Source organism: Alexandromys fortis, unplaced genomic scaffold (genome assembly GCF_014885135.2).
Source record: "Alexandromys fortis isolate MF-2015 unplaced genomic scaffold, M_Fortis_MF-2015_v1.1 scaffold_205, whole genome shotgun sequence".
In the NCBI taxonomy this organism is placed as follows: Eukaryota; Metazoa; Chordata; class Mammalia; order Rodentia; family Cricetidae; genus Alexandromys; species Alexandromys fortis.
In genome coordinates, this window is record NW_026068107.1 from 511,792 (window position 1) to 530,477 (window position 18,686).

Sequence of the window (18,686 nt, forward strand, 5' to 3'; positions counted from 1 at the left end):
AAAAGGGGGGGGGGAAGCAACTCAACCCAGGACGCACCAGAGAAAGCCGGCTGGACATTCTCTAGGCATAACGGGAAAGAGGAGCCAGCGGGGTAAACTCACGAATTAGTTGGTGTTGGTCGGATTTGGCCGTGGTGAGCAGTTGGAGGTAGCTGTAGGTCTCGGTTCTGACTTTGTGTCCAGCTGTGAGGCTCCGGACTCCGGGAAGCGCCAGAAGCCCGGAGCCCAGGCCTCGGGTGGAGAATCCGGCATGAAGAAGTCTCCGAGTCGGTTACGCACAGCACCAAAATATTATTCTTTTAAAGCGGGTGTGTGTGTGGAGACAAACACAGGACAGACAAAACACGCACGAAAGGAGAAGACACAGACACGCGCCTCCCACGTGGGTGCACTTTAATGGGGGGGGGGACACAAGAAGGGACAGGTGTGCAAGACACACAAGGGTAAGGGGCAAGAGAGAGCGAGACCTCGTGGAAGCTCGCTTTTTAACGAGAAGCGCAAGGGTATGTGGGAGAAATGTCCTGCACCTGTGTGCGCCCGCGCGCACAGGTGTCCATAATCCAGGAGGAATCTGGGAGCTGTAGTTTCCAAAAGGAACAACACTTGGTGGGCCCTACCAAAGGCATGCCACTGTGCAGAACAGACATGTAACAGAGTCAACGAGAGGAATTTAGTGAAAAAAAATAAGTAAACTGGGGGACAAGGCTAGGTACACTTCAGTAAAGATGGGAGAACTTGGTCACCTGATCTGGCTCTCAGCCAAGATGGCAGTAAGGTCACCCATGCAACAAAGTTAACACTGGGGAACCAGGCAGGGAATACCTCAGTAAAGATGGTGGAACTTGGTCACCTGACCTGGCTCTCAGCCAAGATGGCGGCAAAGTCACCTGACCCCAATCAAAATGGCGGCGGTCACATGGTATATAAAAAAAGCCACATTTTTGAGCTGCACGGATTTTAAACTTAGTAAAAGAGACCTAGAGGTGTGATCCGCCCTGTGGCTGAGCCACCATGCCACAAGCCGCAGAGGGGAGCAAAAGGCTGGAACCGAAAAAAACTGTATCATGCCATGGCTGGAATTGAAAAAGCTACCCACAGCTGAAATTGTGAAAACTCACAAAACAACACTAGGCACACCGTGAGACATCTCTTGACTGTGGGCAAGGTGTGATTCAGCGCATAACCTTCACAAGACTCATGGGGGATTGTCCCCCCAGGGAAGGTAAGGCCCAGCTGGATCCAGTTGCTACTGGAAGCCAGAGAGGCCAGAGGCCACTCTGAGTGGCCTTTTACAGGGAGGAAAAATAAGAAAAGAGAAGAAATAGAAAAAAAGAGAAAGAATCTGAGGGACCCTGGGTCCCCAGTCGAATGTACCTCACAGAGTTTGCAGTGCTAGAACAGGCTGACTAACCCTGGGTCAGTCCAAACACAATTTTAGTTAAGAACTGGGGGAGACTCACCAATCGAAGCCAGGAAGCCGGTAGTGGGAGTAGAAAAAAAAAAAAAAAAAACTGGTTCAGGAGTCTCATCAGGGCACCAATGAAATGGATTTGCTGTGGGTGCCTGGGACTGCTGGGTTGAGACCATGCACAGCAGGTCCCCAAATGAAGGTGGCTGGTCCCTGGCGAGCAGTGTGGGCAGGCGGCAGCGGGTGGGAGGCACAGATGCTGCAAGTCTCTGGGACTGCTGGGGACCCGAAAGCAGCCAGCATCGGCAGCTGCCCTGGCCCAGATGACACCATGGCAGCCCAGATGACAGTGGCAGCCCAGCCCTTGGATGCCAAGATGGCCACAGGATATGGCTAGACTCTGGGTATCCATGTGGCTTTTGGTGGCACCATGGGCTACAGACATCACAGCCTCTGATTTTGGTCCCAGGCAGCAGCCTAGGCTCAGATGTCTCCGTTGTCCCAGGAGGCAGTGTAGGCCACCTAGATCATCATGGCCCCTGCAGCAGAGTAGCCCTAGGACACCAACATGGCCCCAGGAGGCAGCCCAGAACCCTGACATCAGCATAGCCTTCGATAGTACCTGGAGCCACGGCCATCAACTTAGACCCTGAGTGCAGTAGGGCCACAGGCAGAGACAGGACCCTTGGCGGCAATCCTGACCTGGGTGTCACCATGGCCCCAGGTGGAAGCATAGGCTCTCAGGTTCCAGCATGGTCTGGACTTAGATGTCACCTTAGCCCGAGGTGTCAGCGCAGGCCACTCTGATCAGTAAGACTCCAGAGACAATGTAGCACTTGGATACCAACATGGCTCCAGGTGGCAGACCAGACCCCTAGCATCAGCAAGGCCCTCAATGGTATCATGAACCACAGACATCCACACAGACCCTTGCTGCTATAAGGCCACAGACCGAGTCATGGCCCTCAGCTGCAGCCTGGGTCTGCATGCCACCATGGCACACTGTGGCAGTTCAGGCCACTCAGATCTGTATGGCCCCATAGCCTCAGATTCTCACCTGGGTTTAGGTGACAGCCCAGACCCCAGGCATTTGCTTGGCCTTTGGTGGTATCAGAAGTCATGGATATCAACACAGACCCTGGCTGTAGGAATGCCACAAACCCAAACATGGCCCTTCATCACAGCCTGGGCCTGGATGTCACCATGGTCCAGGGTGGCAGCACAGGCCCCAATGGAAGCATGGCCCTAGAAGACCAATATGGACTTGCATGTTTGACCAGATCCTAGTCATCTGCCCAGCCTTTAGTGGTTACTGAAGCCATAGACATTAACACAGACCCTGGGTGTTACAGTGCCATAGACACAGACACACACACCCCCAGCAACAGCCCAGGCCCAGATGTCATCGTGCCTCCCAGTGGTAGCACAGACTACACAGATCAATGTGGCCATGGTAGCAGCATAGCCCTTGGACGTCAAAATGGCTACAGATGGCATCCCATACCCCAGGCATTCCCATGGCCTTGGTGGCAACATGGGTCATGAACATCAACATGGACTCTGGTTGTCAGAGAAGCAGATATGGCTGTAGGCATCAGCTCAGGCCTGGGCATCACCCTGGTCCCAGGTGGCAAGGAGGCTGCCAACATCAGCTCATTCCTCACTGCCTTCCCTCTTCAGACCTGCCTCTTACCATAGCACATGAACGAACCACTCTGCTCTTTCTCTCCCGTTTCTCCACCATATACTTGCTCATCATATTGCCACCCAACCACCCAGTACCTGCATGAGGATGCTTCAGGCAGCCCAGGCCACAAGAACCCAGGCTGCCCCGTTGGTCAGATAAGGGTTTTTAAGCAGCTTTGTAACTATGCCAAATGACAGAAAGGAAAATATGCTCATTCGAATAGTGAACAGTAATCCTGCAACAACAACATAAATATGACCAGCCTATAGATGTGGGCAGCTGCTTAAATATTTAGAAGAGTGGGCAACAGCAAACCTATCCAGAGCTACAGCAGCCTTGGATGTGTGTGTGTGTGTGTGTGTGCGCGCGTGTGTGAGAGAGAGAGAGAGAGAGGGAGAGATTACTTAGATTATAATATAACACTGGAACACACTATTTCTCCCCAGTTAAACCAGAGAAAAACAATGAAAAAGAATTCTGACTGCCCATCCAACCTAGGTCACATAGCCATACATTAAGTACTCAAATCCACCGTGGCTTGGGAGGTAAGACACTGTGAATGGAAGACCCTACTAGATTTTGACTACCCATTTGACCTAGGTCACAGAGCCATACATTAACCAATCAAATCCACCATGGCTTGGGAGGTAAGACACTGTGAATGGAAGACCCCACTAGAACTGCAGGGCTGGAGAGAAAAATGGCAGGACAACAAACAGAGCAACCGATTTCTAGTCCCTGAGATAGTTCAGTGGGTAGAGGTACCTACTCCAAGCCTGACCACACGGTGGAAGGAAAGAGACAACTGCAATGGTAAAAGGAATCACCAACTTCCACAAGATGTACTCTGACCTCCACCTCAATAAAATATAGCAAAAAAAATGGAGTCTAACTGGCATCCTGTGTTGTCAACTTTAATTGGGAGCAATTACATACTCCAGGCAATCATCCAGATAATGTCAGAGTCCTGGATGGTCTTTTACAACAGAGATAGCTAGCTGCCCCCGCCCCTGATATCTGTTCTTTGTCTCCATCTTGCATTTTCATGCATACAGTATGAATTTGCAGGCTGCAGTTGTCTCTAGGATGCTGAGGACCATTAGGAACAAGAAGTACAATCCTGTTCAACGCACTGTGATTATCTGGATGTCTGGAAACTCCCACCTGAGCCTGCTAACTCTTGCCATTCTCATTTCCCACAGCTAATCAAGCAAAACAATGAAGTCCTTATGTGCTCAACTATGTTCATGGCAGCTTTGTCTGTCATAGTCAGAACCTGCAAACAACCTAAATGCCCCTCAACCAAAGAATGGATAAGAAAAATGTGGTTCGTTTACACAATGGAGTACTACACAGCAGAAAAAAATAACGACAGCTTGAATTTTGCAGGAAATGGATGGAGCTAGAAAACATTGTTTTGAGTGAGGTAATCCAGACACAGGAAGACAAATGTCACATGACTCACTCATAGGTGGATTTTAAACATAAAGCAAAGAAAGCCAGCCTACAAACTACAATCCCAGAGATCTTAGACAGCAATGAGAGACTTACAAAGATCTAATCTACATGGGAAGTAGAAAGTAGAAAAAGACAAGATCTCTTGAGTAAACTGGGAGCATGGGGACCTTGGGGGAGGGCTGAAGGGGGGAGAGAGAGGCAGGGAGGGGAGCACAGAAAAATGTAGAGCTCAATAAATATCAATTAAAACAAGGGTCACCAATGAACTCCGCTGGTAAGTTCTGCTGTAAACGCTGTCACATGTGTGACAGCAGAGAAGAGAACCACATTATTTAAAAGAAGTTCAATTAACTGACATCTAAAGCAGAAAAAAAACCTGTTGTCAACAACAGCAAAAGTGTGGCAACACTCCTCAGGGGCTACTTATTCAGGGTGCTGTAGCACTAAATGCATATCTTCCATGTGTATTTTGAGTATTATTTGTGTAAGCTCCAATGACCACCCAGGACACACCCAGGACTGAAGATGTTTCCTTTGTGCTTTCCCACTTGGCAGACCCCTGGTAAGAGTGACCACCACTCTGTCACTGGCAGTTGATGCCAACATCACTGGGTACCACCGCAGTAGTGTTTAGGGGCCAATGTACCACAACACATGTTTTCTAATTTTTAAAAAAAAAAATGAAATCCTTAAGAATGGATGTTAGAGCCAGGCCTGGGAGTACAGGCCTGTAATTTCAGCTACTTGGAGGGCTGAGGCAGGAGGAGAGCAAGCTGAAGACCTGCTTAGGTTCGAGGTCAGCCTTTGGTAGGTAATGGGATCATTTAGATATGGTTAGTAGTAGAGTGCTTGTGGAAAGCCATAGATTTAATCTACGGAGGGGAGCGGGAGAGGGGGAAGGTGATGGTTAGCCAAACCACCAGAGTTTGGAAAATAGGTTCTTCCAATTACCAATTCTGTTCAGCAAATGTCTTTATCTCTATGTTCCTGTTTTATCATGCACGAAATGACATTAATGATGCTTATCTATCTCAGGCTTGCTGTGAGGACTTAACAAGATAACTCACATGGTTATTAATAATGCTTACTCTATGGTTCAGAGTGTTCCTACTGCTTTTAGGGCTTGCAAATTTCATCTGCTAAGGATCTTCAAAGACGGTACTGTTCCCCACAACTTAAGTGCCCCTTCACTTCATTTTGATGGGTTTCTTTCTCCAGTCCCATTCCTCCATAGGAGTCCCTATGCTGCCCCAGCTTGATCTTTGTAACCCTTGCTCTGAACAGGTCCTTCTTATCTGAAAATTATTGATAACTCTCCATCATTTACAAAAGTTCAGAGTCCTCTGGCCTGATAACCAAGCTCCTTTAGGACCAGGACTGTCTTAGTTAGGGTTTAGAGCTGAAACAAAATTCCATGACCAAAAAGCAAGTTGGGGATGAAAGGCTTTATTTGACTTAGACTTCTATATTTCTGTTCATAATCGAAAGAAGCCAGGACAGGAACTCAAACAGGAGAGGAACCCAGAGGCAGGAGCTGATGCAGAGGTCATGGAGGGGTGCTGTTTATTGGCTTGATTCACATGGCTTGCTCAGCCTGCTTTCTTAAAGAACCCAGTCCAGGAATGGCAGCACCTACCACAGGCTGGGCCCTCTCCTATTGATCACTAATTGAGAAAATGCCTTACAACTGGATCTCACCGGGGCATTTCCTCAACTGAGGCACCTTCCTCTTTGATGACTCTAGATGAGGTCAAGTTGACACACGAAAGCAGACAGTACAAGGGCCTAATTAGTCTTTCTGGGCTCACCTCCTGCCAAAACACTGTACATCTCGGCCACATGGAACTTTTCCTCACCATCACCCCCTAGCTGTGTATAAGGTGCTCCTGGTCAGGCCTTCCTGAAGTCTCTCCTCCTTTGGCTGCAATGACACCACACTGTCTTGGTTTCCTCTAATCTCTGTAGCTATTCCTTTCCTATCTTCCTCCAGAGTTTATCATTTTTTAATTACTTGCTAAAATCTGTAAGGGTTTCTTAACGTTTCCCTTCCTGTTTCACTACATATTCTGTCCGTGAAGGATGGCATCTAATTTTAAGCACCACCTATGTACTTAGGACACTCTGGTTTTAACTCCTGACTTCTCTCTTACATTTTGATCTCCCAAATCCTGACAGACGGCAAATTCCTAGCAGTCACCTCAACCTCAGCATGGTCAAAACTGAATCGATCTCCCCTCCCTCAAACCAGCTTCCCCATTTTGCTCTGAATCTTCAAGGGGCATCACTGTTCCCCAAGCCTGAAGCTCCTCATTCTCCACATAGGAAAGGTTACCAAATCGTGCTAACTTGCCTTCTCAGCAACTCTCCATTCGTCTTTTCTTCATACCTACTGTCTTCTTCACCCTAGTTCTCATCTTCATCCTCTCTAGCATGAACTCTACAATAGACTCCTCCCTGCTTCCAATCGTCCATGTTTCCAAAACAACTAGCAACCTTTATCTACCTCCAATGAAAACCTTATCAAGGCACAGCCATGCTATAAAAATCTCATTGGTTCCCAATGCAAAGTTAGACAAAGGACACCGCTTCCTATTGTGTACCAGTAACTGAGCTGTGTATAACAAATGCAATGTTGAAGACGAAATGCTCCCCGCCTTTAACTGAGGCAGATGCAGAAAAACTAGTAATGTAAGGCTTGTGATGGATATACTCATAGAGCGGTATAGGAACAGAAGACGGAACTCCTTGAGGACAAAGACTATGGCTTCCTAAAATCTGTAACCCCAACAGGACTAACTGATTCAGCAGAGAATTTTCCCTGAATCCTGACCATATGCTCTTCTCTGCTCCTGAGCTTCCCTGTACATAAAATGTCTCACAGTGCACACTTCAAGTGAATCCAATGTATAAACTTTGTCTGGATTGTGATTTAAATAACACAACCAAGTAAGTCTGAACGTGGGCCAGATATCTGACTGGATTTTAGGTTTCCTATCAGTACTGCCATTTTCAACTTCCTGATCTTCTAGAGGTGTGGAAGAAAGTATTCTAAAATGAATGTCACCGTGAAGGTGCCTGAAAAATTGCACAAGGCTGTGGAGTTAGGGGAGTCATACTTGAAACAATGCCGGCAATGCCTAGTAAATCATTGCTAAGTCAAACTGATAGACAAAACAACAAACTGATCTTTCAGGGCCTCATATTTTCATAGGAATTTAGCTAAATTACAATATATTTCTGATTAGAACATCTAATGTCTCAAAACTGTTAGTTTTGCTTTTCTCCCCATCCTAAAAGATGTAAACATCCATCCCTCTGGTGACAAATCCAGGGAGGACCAGTGGTGTGGGAACTAGAATCTCAACAGCTGAAGAACTATCCCGCGCACTGCGTCTCTCTTCTACCTGGTAATGTCACAGCAGGTACAGCACCACAGGGCTCCCAAAGCAGTCTCAGATAGGAATGGAAGTGTTCTAAAACAAACGGAAAACAAAGAAATAAAATCACCATTAGAATTTCTGTAGCCAGGACAGAAAACCTGATGTAGGCACAAATATGGCCTCTAGGCTGGAAGAAGCAGCCCTTCTTAGCCTATGCTGCTTAAATCCGTAAGCAATTTCGCCACCTGGTGGCTACTTGGCATTATTGCATTGAGTTTCTTTATACATTCTGTTCTGAGAACTCTAGTTGTTAAAAATCTGGAAAGGGCATAAAGCCTTTGAGTGAAATGTTAAGTGAGGCTTTTAAAGGTAATCATATACTTCCTCATATCTTACAGAGTTTTTCTGAGGATCAAAAATGGTACTTATAATTGAGGGTTGAAATTCTTTATTTATGGGGTTTGTGGAATGGCTTAGCTATTATTCCATATCCATGGAAAAAAAATTATCTGTTAGAAGCAAAACTCTCATGGACCCATTCAGTGCCAATGATACTCATCCTGTAGCCTGCTCATGAACACAATTCAGCCGCTGCTCTAAGACAGTACTGTCGACATTTCCAGACACAAGAAGCTATACAGTTCATTTTTATCAGTTTAAATCCTTACTACTGCTAAGAAGTTCTGACTCAAACATCTACACAAAGAAAGATTATTATTGCATGCAGAGATTGACTGCACCCTAAATAGAATAAAACCTATGCATAGGAACTTTCTGAATGGCAGAATAATAACCTCCCCAAACAGCAATGACTGAGCTGGAGGTGTATGTTGCTAATGAAGCACTTGCCAAGCAAGCACTATGGGCTGAGCCAATTTTCAGTACTGTGTGCGTGCGCACGTGTATACACACACACACACACACCACACGGGTACACGCACACACACCGGGTGCACACACACATACATTCAGCAGTCACAATACTAGCAAAAGTGTTGAAATCAACATTTTCAATGTTCTGGAAAATATTAAAATAATCTAATAATCAAGAAAACAATTTTTAAAAAAGCACCATCTTTATGGCCTTTCACCATTCCTTAGTCCAATACTCCAATCTCCTGGTCACTCTTGACAACCTTATAAGCTGTGGAAACTAGATGCTGCCAGCACGGGACAAGAAGGAAGTACAAGTGTAAATCTCGGTAAGCTTAGAAACTGACACGGACTTTTACAATGAATGAAACAAGAGCCACCGGGGCCCATCATGGCGAGGCCAATTGGTAGTGGCACTCTATAGCCGATATCTTTGAGTGCTCATTAACAAAACAATTCCAACAACAGCACTAGGAATCTTCTTATTAACAGAAATGATGATGTAGCCACAAAAGCTATTGATAAATACAAATTATAAAATAAAAGGGAACTGAAATCAAGTATGGTGGCACATGCCTATAATTTCAGCATAGGGGAGGCAGAAGCAGGAATATAGTGAGTTCGGGCCAGCCTGGGCTACACTGAAAGATCTTATATCCAACACACACACACACACACACATACACACACACACACACACACACAATCTGAATCCTACCACATTAAAGGAATGAAACTCCCATACTTGCTATAGGAACTTTTACTATATTATTATATTTTCCTCACAAATAATGATAAAATAAGCAGACATTCCCTTGTAACTAACGTCTAGTAAATATACTTCTAGCAAATAAGCACTGTGACTAAAGAAAATTGAAGAGCCGAATGTCTTGACAGATGTGTGCCCTGAGACATATGTTTCTGTAAGAATCAATCATTCCTACCTGACAGTTACTTTCAGAAGAAAGCGTTGCAAAGTCAAAACTTGCCCCTCGTTTGCTTTATCTCCTCACACAGTCTATGGGAATAGGCGTGCATTAGGCCAAGGACTAGGACAGAGAGAGGAGATCAATGTCAGAGGAAAAGGGCAATCACCCATTGTGGGAAATAACTCGCTTTTCAAATGTGTGCGTGTGCACGCGCATGTGCGTGCCTGCCTGTCTGTCTTGCTGACTGGTTATCCCGCACACTAGAATCTAAACCCTCCAACTACCGTCCATCCAGTTGATGCATTCAGCTATAAAGCCTGGCTTTGGGGCCAAATGCTTGCTTGTATTAATAAAAAAAAATCAATCTATGTAAAACAAGCAAATTAATTTATTTGGAATTTTGACCAAAGCTGAGGAGAAAGAAATTCTCGATTTCTCTGCCTTGCCCTTAGAGCTACAACTTACAGAAGAGATTAAACCATAGTTGGTTTACCATACCACTACATGGTAGAGTGGTTACATAGCAGGTATGAGACCCTAAATTAAATATATTACCTGAAAAAAAAAGATGAAGCAAACATCGGGAACTATGCAAGTGAAGATTTAGCCCAGGGGCCTCCAGTTACCTGAAGAGGAAAATATCCATACTTCTCCTAGTGCCGCATACAAGCGCTCTTCTACAGGGCCTTTTTCACTCCCAACCTGGCATTTCCGGGGAGGTTCTCAGTTCTTGAAGCATGGCTTCAGTCTTAGCATTTTCCTGCTCCGTAGACAGAGGCAGAACAGGTACGTAGGCCAGTCTGGATGTTCTGGTTTATGTTCTTCTGTTGTTGGTGTTTTGCTTTGCTTGTTTTTGGTGTATCGGTGTGTTTGGGGCTGAATTTCATTTGTTTCGCCATCTGTCTGGGGAGAGATTTGGCAGGGAGCCGATGGAAGTCTACAATTAATGAAAATGTCCCCTGGTGGGAAGGTTCCAGGGGCTGGTGTAATTGTGCGCTGCCTCCTTCTAGGAAACTGGTGGAGGCCAATCTGTGAAAGGAGATGCCAAATAAAGATCAGCTGCAATTGCATTTCTGATTCTGTGTCCCTGAGTTAGAAAAATGATTCTATCTTCTGAGAGTTTACTGTAGGTAGGAAAAACACTGCCTAGCACACTTCTCCATTCTTCCTTTTTATAATTAACCTTTCTGTCAATTAGTCTGTCACAAATTTATTTCCCTACATAATTCATCCGAAATTAGAAATTTCATGTTGTTGATGACTTAACTGGGAACGAGTCCCGCTGTAAATGACAACCCAGAAAGGGATTTTAATTGAAAATGGAAAATTGCTCATCTTAAACTTGTCTGGTACAGGCAAGCCTGAAGGAAAAGTCCTCTGTTTAATCTAAGAAGACCAGCTTTGTTCCACCATCCAAGCATACACAAGGACATCACAAACAATTCCACTTTAGTACAGTCAAATAAATACCAGGAACTGAAAAAAAGAGACCTAAAATGGTTGGAGAAAAGCATGACATTATTTTAGGGGGAGGATTTAATAAAAACAAAACCAAAAAACCAATAAGCTGACCAAGAAGTAGCAGAGAAAAATGGGAGCGCAGCAAAGGAACAACCCTAGAGCATAGCAAAGCAGGGTAAAAAGACAACATCTGGGTCAGGAGGAAGCCACACATCACCTAAGAGGCCGGTGCGGAAAATTTATAAAGAACCCAGTTGCACAGGGCAGTGGTGGCGCACGCCTTTAATTCCAGCACTCGGGAGACAGAGGCAGGTGGGTCTCTGTGAGTTCCAGGACACCAGGGCTGTTACACAAAGAAAACCTGTCTGAAAAAAAGAGTGAAAAAAAAAAAAAGAACGCAGTTGCAGGATAACAAATGACCCGGTTTTCAAGTGAATAGCTCTCAACAGACAATTCTTGAATAAAGGAATACATACATGTAGCCAATAAACATATGAAGAATTTCCCATGATACTGATATATATCTTCCTGTGGCACTGGTTAATTACCAAAATCAGTTCAGATTATTACCACAGATTGTCTATGTGAGGAGATAAAGCAAATTCGTGAGAATTTTTTTTTACTTTTCTCAAATCATTTGCTTTATTTTTTTAAAGAAGTAGAAAACGAGATCTTTTAAAGGGAATATGCAAAAAATAATCTTGAGCCAATGAAAATATGTCATTGAACTGAAATAGTGTACAGAAAATTGTGCATGGCACTTTTTGCTTCTCTGTTCCAGTTACATAGAAAAACTACTATGTAGAAATAGTTCACTTCATCTTAACTGAGAATAGGAAAGATTGAGTTTGCTTAGAGTATTATTGGATGCTAAAACATAATGGCAGAGAATCAGGTAATATTTGTCAAAATTATCACACAATCCACAGTCATTCATCAAAAACAATTAAGATGATCTTTTTTTTTTTTTTTTCATTTTCCAATCAAGATGAATTCTGGTTCCAGGAGTCATAGAACTCTGTGACTTCTTACAGCATCTATGCCTGCTTCCTCACCTGGCCATTGGATTCCTTGGGGATCCTGAAAATATAAAGAAAGGAAGAGTCCCCCACAATAACAGCATCTGTTTCATTTTAAATGTTCGTGAGAATTTTTGATTTGCACTGAACTCTATTTCGATGGCTCAGGTTCATTTCTACCTTGTCAGGGAGAAGCGCTCCCCCTGGTGGTCTAGCTAGGGACTGCTGTCACCAATGTCTGCTTATCAAAAATGAACATCAGAAGGAGTGCTCATAATCAGAGCTCACTACAGCCTGGTGTGGTAACACGTCCAGCCAGTCCGGCACTCATGAGGCTGAGGCAATAGGTTCGTGAATTCCGGAATAGCTAGGGGAACATAAAAAAGTTCCAGGCCAGCCTGATCCAAATAGCAAGGCCTCTCAAAACAAAAAGGTAAGAAAACTACAAAAGTGAATCAGCATTAGCAGTGGTAATAATTTCAACTGATTTTGATTAACCAGTGTCCCAAAGAGATATAGATGTAAGAAGATAAAGCAAAGTCGCCAGAATTTTTGACTTGCAGTGCACTCTATCTAAATGGCTCAGGATCATTACCACATTGTCCGGGAGAAGCGCTCCCCCTGGTGGTCTAACTAGGGACTGCTGTGACTAATATTAAAGACACATGCTATCAGGACAGGACCCTCGGCTCTGCAAGTGGTACTGCTTTTGTTTAGAGCTGGAAAGCACTGGGCAGCAACTTGCACTATAGCTTTTCAGCTGGCCTATGGATCAGCATGACTCAGACCTTGACACTGGCCGGTGTTCCAGTTTGAGGCTTAGGGTGTCTGGGGTTTGACAGCTCGCTGGAACTCTTCTAGCAACCAGCGCCTTCGGTTTTTCTCTGAATCTTTACAGCGTTCTTCTACCTCTCTTCAGCCTCAGCTCCCCGCCCTTCCTACTTCCACAACCCACATTTTCCTGCCTTTTCAGACGTCTAAGCAGCCCACCCTTTGGCTGTGAGGCAGCCTTGCCACTTTTGTACCTTGCGGCGGGCCGCCTTGCCACTCTGACAGCACCAGCTTCTGGACGAGCTGTTCCCGAGGCTGCGACTCTGCTGCTTCTTCCGTGTTACCAGTGCAGAGTTGGATTTTTCCTTGGGCCACCAGCTCCTAAATAATGACACGGAGACTTCTTACTAATTATGAAAGCTTGGCAAGTTTTTTTTTCTAACTAGTTCTTATAACTTAATAAACCCATATTTCTAATCTACACTCTGCCACATGGCTCATATCTCTCATCCATACTGCATGTCCAAGTCTGGCTGGGGAATCTGCCTTTCTTCTTCCCAGAGCTCTCTTTCTCTGCCCAGAAGTCCCACCTATATCTCCTGCGTAGCTATTAGACACTCAGCTTTTTATTATACCAATCACAGCAATACATCTTCACACAGTGTACAAATAACCCATAACACCATGTTACTCTAAGCAGAATACAAATAACCCCTTAGGGAAAGCTTTTTATTAGCTCTAATGTTACAGCACCAGGGGAAGCAGGTCAGGAGACTGTCTCCCAAGCTGACTCGACAGGAGAGCCAAAGAGCTTGCTTACATGGTTGAAAGTGGGGTGATTTCTCCAATCATAGTAAATACATACCCAAATGAAGGATTGTGCTTGTTTGTATCCATGTGTTGGCATGGCTAGCATCAAAAAGAGGAGAGGCTGGAGTTGCAGCACAATGATGGAGTTGCCTGGCCCGCATGCCAAGACCCTGGGTTTTAGCAATAGCACAAAAGGGCTGCTGAGATGGCTCAGAGAGTAAAGGTATCTACCACTGAGCCTGACAACCTGAGTTCAATCCTCAGGACCCCCCAGTGGAAAGAGAGCCCCAACTCCTGCAAGTCGTCTTCTGACCTCTACATGGCTGCTATGGCACACAGTATACATACACACACACACACACAAACACATATACGCACACAATAAATAAAAGAAATTAGCACACAAAAAGTTGAGTGTTGGGAAAGATATGGAGAAGGGGAACATGTATTATTAGTGACGATGTAAATTTGTAGTGTCGTTATGGAAAACTACATTGCACTTCCTAGAAATTAAAAACAGAAGAACCTATAATGCTTCAAACCTAAATTTTGGGGGGTGCAAAGGATCACACCAAGGATCTTTCACTGTTAGGTAAATGTTCCACCACTAACTGCTCCTCAGCCCCACTTTTTGTACACTCAAATTTGAAATCAGTATAAGGAAGAGATACATGCAGCCTATATCCATTGCTGTATTAGTGACAATAACCACATTAGGCAATGTTAGTGTCCACTAACAGATGGATAAAGCAAATAGGGCACGGATGGGGGAGAGTATTCTGTTTTGTGTTGATTTCATTGGTTAAATAAAGAGACTGCCTTGGTCCTTTGATAGGACAGAAAATTAGGTAGGCAGAGTAAACAGAACAGAATGCTGGGAGAAAGAAGCAGATTCAGTCAGTCGCCATGACTCTCCCACTCCAGACAGTCGCAGGTTAAGATCTTCCCTGGTACCTCGTGGGCTACACAGATTATTAAAAATGGGTTAATCGAGATGTAAGAGCTAGCCAATAAGAGACTGGAACTAATGGGCCAGGCAGTGTTTAAAAGAATACAGTTTCTGTGTAATTATTTCAGGTAAAGCTAGCCGGGTGGCAGGAAGCGGCCCACCGCTCATACTAGAACAGGGCACATCTACAGAATAAAACACTTTTCTCCTTATAAAAAGTTCTCTCCCTTTCAGCAATGCAGATGAAACCTCGTATGAAATGTAACAGGTGTTTAAAGAGCAATGAATACTGGGTTGGCAGAGGTGCCACAGGAGTTAGTAGCACCTGCTGCTCTTTAGAGGACCAGAGTTCAGTTCCTACCACCCACAGCAGATGGCTCACAACCACATATAACTCCAGCTCCAGGGGATCCAATACCTCTTCTGACCTCTGTAGGCATCTGCATATATCCCTTGTCTCTGCTTCTCTCTTACACACATACACACACATGTATCTTTGAAAGCAGAGAGTGTGGCAAATTTTGCATAATATTTAAGGAATCTAAAAACTACCATGTTCTTGGAAACAGATGAAGATGGTGGTGACATTTATTTGTAAAAAAATAATAATAATAAAAGCAAGCAAACAAAGAAAAAACCAAAATCTTTTACTGAAGAGTGATAAAAATATGAAGATGGTAGTCAAAATGTAGGGAGACAGCCAGGTGGTGGCACACACTTTTAATCCCAGCACTCAGGAGGCAGAAGCAAGTGGATCTCTGAGAGTTCGAGGCCAGCCTGGTCTATAAGAGCTAGTTCTAGGACAGCTAGGACTGTTACACAGAGAACCCTGTGTTGAAAAAGAATGTGGGAAGATTCAGATATAGGAGGAGTAAGTTTTGAGACCTATTGCTTAGCATGAAAACTATGCTTAACAACATACTATGCATTTCAAAACTACTAACAGTATATTACAAATATTCCCACTACAAAAACAGTATTCTGGGTGATTGTCATATTATCTTGACTTATTCAAAGTTGTATGCATAAATTCAAATGCCACTTTCGACCACTAGCTATGTGTGGCTTATTGATAAAATAACACAACTAAAATCTATAATATATTTTCTATTCAGTATGTAAAAATAAAAATTAATAAAAGCAGCTAAGCAAATAAATAAAAACCTAATTTCATACCCATGATTTAGTTCAGAGCTGACCACTGAGCATGAGTTAGCCTTTCTTACAGTTGCAATTTTGCAAAACACACCAGGAATTAGAGCCGTCCATGAAATTTCATGCTAGAGTGAAAAAGCCTGTCTGGGCATGCCTGGTCCCCACCAAGGTCAGAACTGGAGTTACAGGCGGCTGTACGGAAGTATGTGGGAGCTGGGAATCCTACTTAGTGCTCTTCGAGAGCAACGAGTGCTCAAAACTGCTGAGATCTCTCTCCAGCTCCTTTCTTTACTTCTTAATGTGGGCATACATTCGTCTCAGAACAAATTCTTATGGCCCGGGGCTCTACTTTTATTTTTGTTCTGAGACAGGGTCTCATGCAATCCCATCCTGTCTTCATCTCCCGAGTGCCCTCAGTTAACACAGTTCTGGCAATGGGAATACTCAGGGCTTCCTGCAGATTAAACAAGTTCTCTATCAACTGAGCTATATTCACAGACTTCTAGTTTAGTTCTTATGTCAGCCGAGTGGTGGTGGTGCATGCCTTAATCCCAGCACAAGGGAGGCACAGACAGGCAGATCTCTGGGAGTTTGGGCCAGCCTGGTCTACAGAATGAGTTACAGGACAGTCAGAGCTGTTACACAGAGAAAGCTTATCTCAAAAAACAAACAAACAAAATGTTTTTCTTATGTCCTCTCTATTCAGACCACCAGTGCTCTAGTTATAGCCCACAAACCAACATATTACCCCACGGTATTTGCACATTAAATTCAGGGCCTAGCACAGGACAGCAGAAAGGAACTCTATGAATGGAAACCAGTGTCAAGGCAAAACTACAAGACTTGTGTCAAGGGGAGTAAGAGACAGTTTGTCCTGGAGCCAAGTTTGAGTGACCATGACCCAGGAGCATAGACTCAGGTTGCCCTGAATATCATGTTCCAACATGACGACAGGTTATGAAGTTATAATGATAAAACAGCTGAAAGTCACAGAGCAAGGCAATTTTCAGATAGACAGGCTAAAGCAAGGTGGAGAAATCTATTATATGCTTTGAATGCTATGTGATGACATCATTAGGCTTTGAACTGGTGGGAGCTAGTGGTGTAATATTCTGGCTCTTTAAGAGACAAGCCACGACCACTCCCTTCCTCCTAGCAGCCTCTGCCCCACTCTCCTCTCTTCCTGTCCCTGTCTCAAGAGGCAGCTTTTGCCTCTCTTCCCACTTCTCCGCTTCCCCCGCCCCTGTCTCTCTCTCCTCTTCTCCTCTTTCTTTCTCTCTCTCTCCCCCTTCCCCCTTTTTCCTTCCCCTCCATAACCCATCCAATAAATGTCTAACTTTATTCTGTATGGTATGTTTATCTGTCTCTCTAGCCCGCCTTCTGCAGTCACATGGAGCCTGCCATGTGGTCTCCTGCGCTGTCCCTGCTTGGGACCCCGGGAAGCTTGCAGCAAACCCATCTGCATGGTGTGCATATCTGTCTGGCCCTTGCCCACCCACCGCCCACATGGCTAGCCACCAGGGACGCCCAGGTGACCAGCCACCTTGGTTTGTGGGGACCCACAGCAAATCCATCACAAGTGGTCTGTTAGGAAAGCCTAAAAGGATTTTTACCTAAACGTCACAAAGCTGTTAGGCTAAGCACAGACATGGACAATGAATAGCTATTAATGAGGCTAAAAGCAGGGTGTGGTGATACCCATCTTTAATCCCAGCACTTGGCAGGCAGAGGTGGGCAGATCTCCATGAGTTTAAAGCCAGCCTGGTCTACAGAGAGAGTTCCAGAACAGTGAGGACTACACAGAGAAACCCTGTTTTGAAGAAAACCAAATCCAAAACAAACAAAGTATAAAAGGCTAAAATAGCCTGGGATAATTTGGCTCCAGATCTGCACTACTCCCGCTCTCCAGAAAGCACAGAAGTTCTATCCAATGAACCTTCCAGAATCTTTAACATACGTGCAGCCTTTTTCTGAGAACTCCAACCTGTATTTTAATAAGTCATCCAGATGATTCAGACACAGGGAAGTTTGAGATTGTCTGCTATCCTGTTGCTTCTCTGGCTAACAGCAGCAGGTTTCGGGGACTCCAAATCACTAGAAGACTGCTTGCTTGGTGGGTACACAGTTCCCTGCTGTGAAGTCAGTTTCCAACACCCAATAATTAGCACAGAAGTATTCCACATATTCCGGCCTGTGAGGTGCTGAGCCCTGCATCAATGTCTCCATGTGAAATTACAGGCTCCGTGGGAAAATGGAGCGCTTGCCAGGTTAAGACTCATTCTCCAAGAGGGTATTTCTGTTGCACAGGAAAACGATCTGACCACCAATTAACTACTTTGGGTCTTACATAATATTTAGTCCTCCAACAAATGGTACCCAGAGATATCACCAGGAAGAAAAACGATAGCATTTTAGTCTCCAGTGTTTCCTCCATCTTTCCCTTGGTCTTTCTTTCCTTCCATCTCCGTGTGTGTGTGTGTGTGTGTGTGTGTGTGTGTGTGAGAGAGAGAGAGAGAGAGAGAGAGACAGAGACAGAGAGACAGAGACAGAGAGACAGAGACAGAGAGAGACTGAGCCAGGGTTTTGCTATGGAGCCCTGGTCAGTACTCACTATCTAGCAAAGGATGACCTTCCACTCTTGGGAATCCCCCTACATCAGCATACCACACAATGGGGCTTATCTTCAAAACCTTCCTCTTCAACTGTGGGTATGTGTGTGGAAGAGGGCACGTGCACATGGAGGCCAGAGGAGGATTTAGGCTATCCTGCTCTCCACTCTGGACATT

The 18,686-nt window shown here is 44.7% G+C and overlaps 1 long non-coding RNA gene across 7 annotated transcripts in view; it reads right to left on the reverse strand.

The window, feature by feature from the left end:
- Positions 1-7,647: 7,647 nt before the first annotated feature.
- Positions 7,648-18,686, reverse strand: part of LOC126489730 (uncharacterized) — a 36,959-nt gene continuing 25,920 nt past the window's right edge. For 6 of the 7 annotated variants that reach the window (XR_007589009.1, XR_007589008.1, XR_007589006.1 and 3 more), the window contains 3 exons: positions 10,362-13,367; positions 9,751-9,855; positions 7,648-8,026 (listed from right to left, as the gene is read on the reverse strand). This is a non-coding gene — a long non-coding RNA (uncharacterized lncRNA). The remainder of the gene's footprint in view (positions 8,027-9,750; positions 9,856-10,361; positions 13,368-18,686) is intronic. The other variant, XR_007589005.1, reaches the window with a different exon arrangement.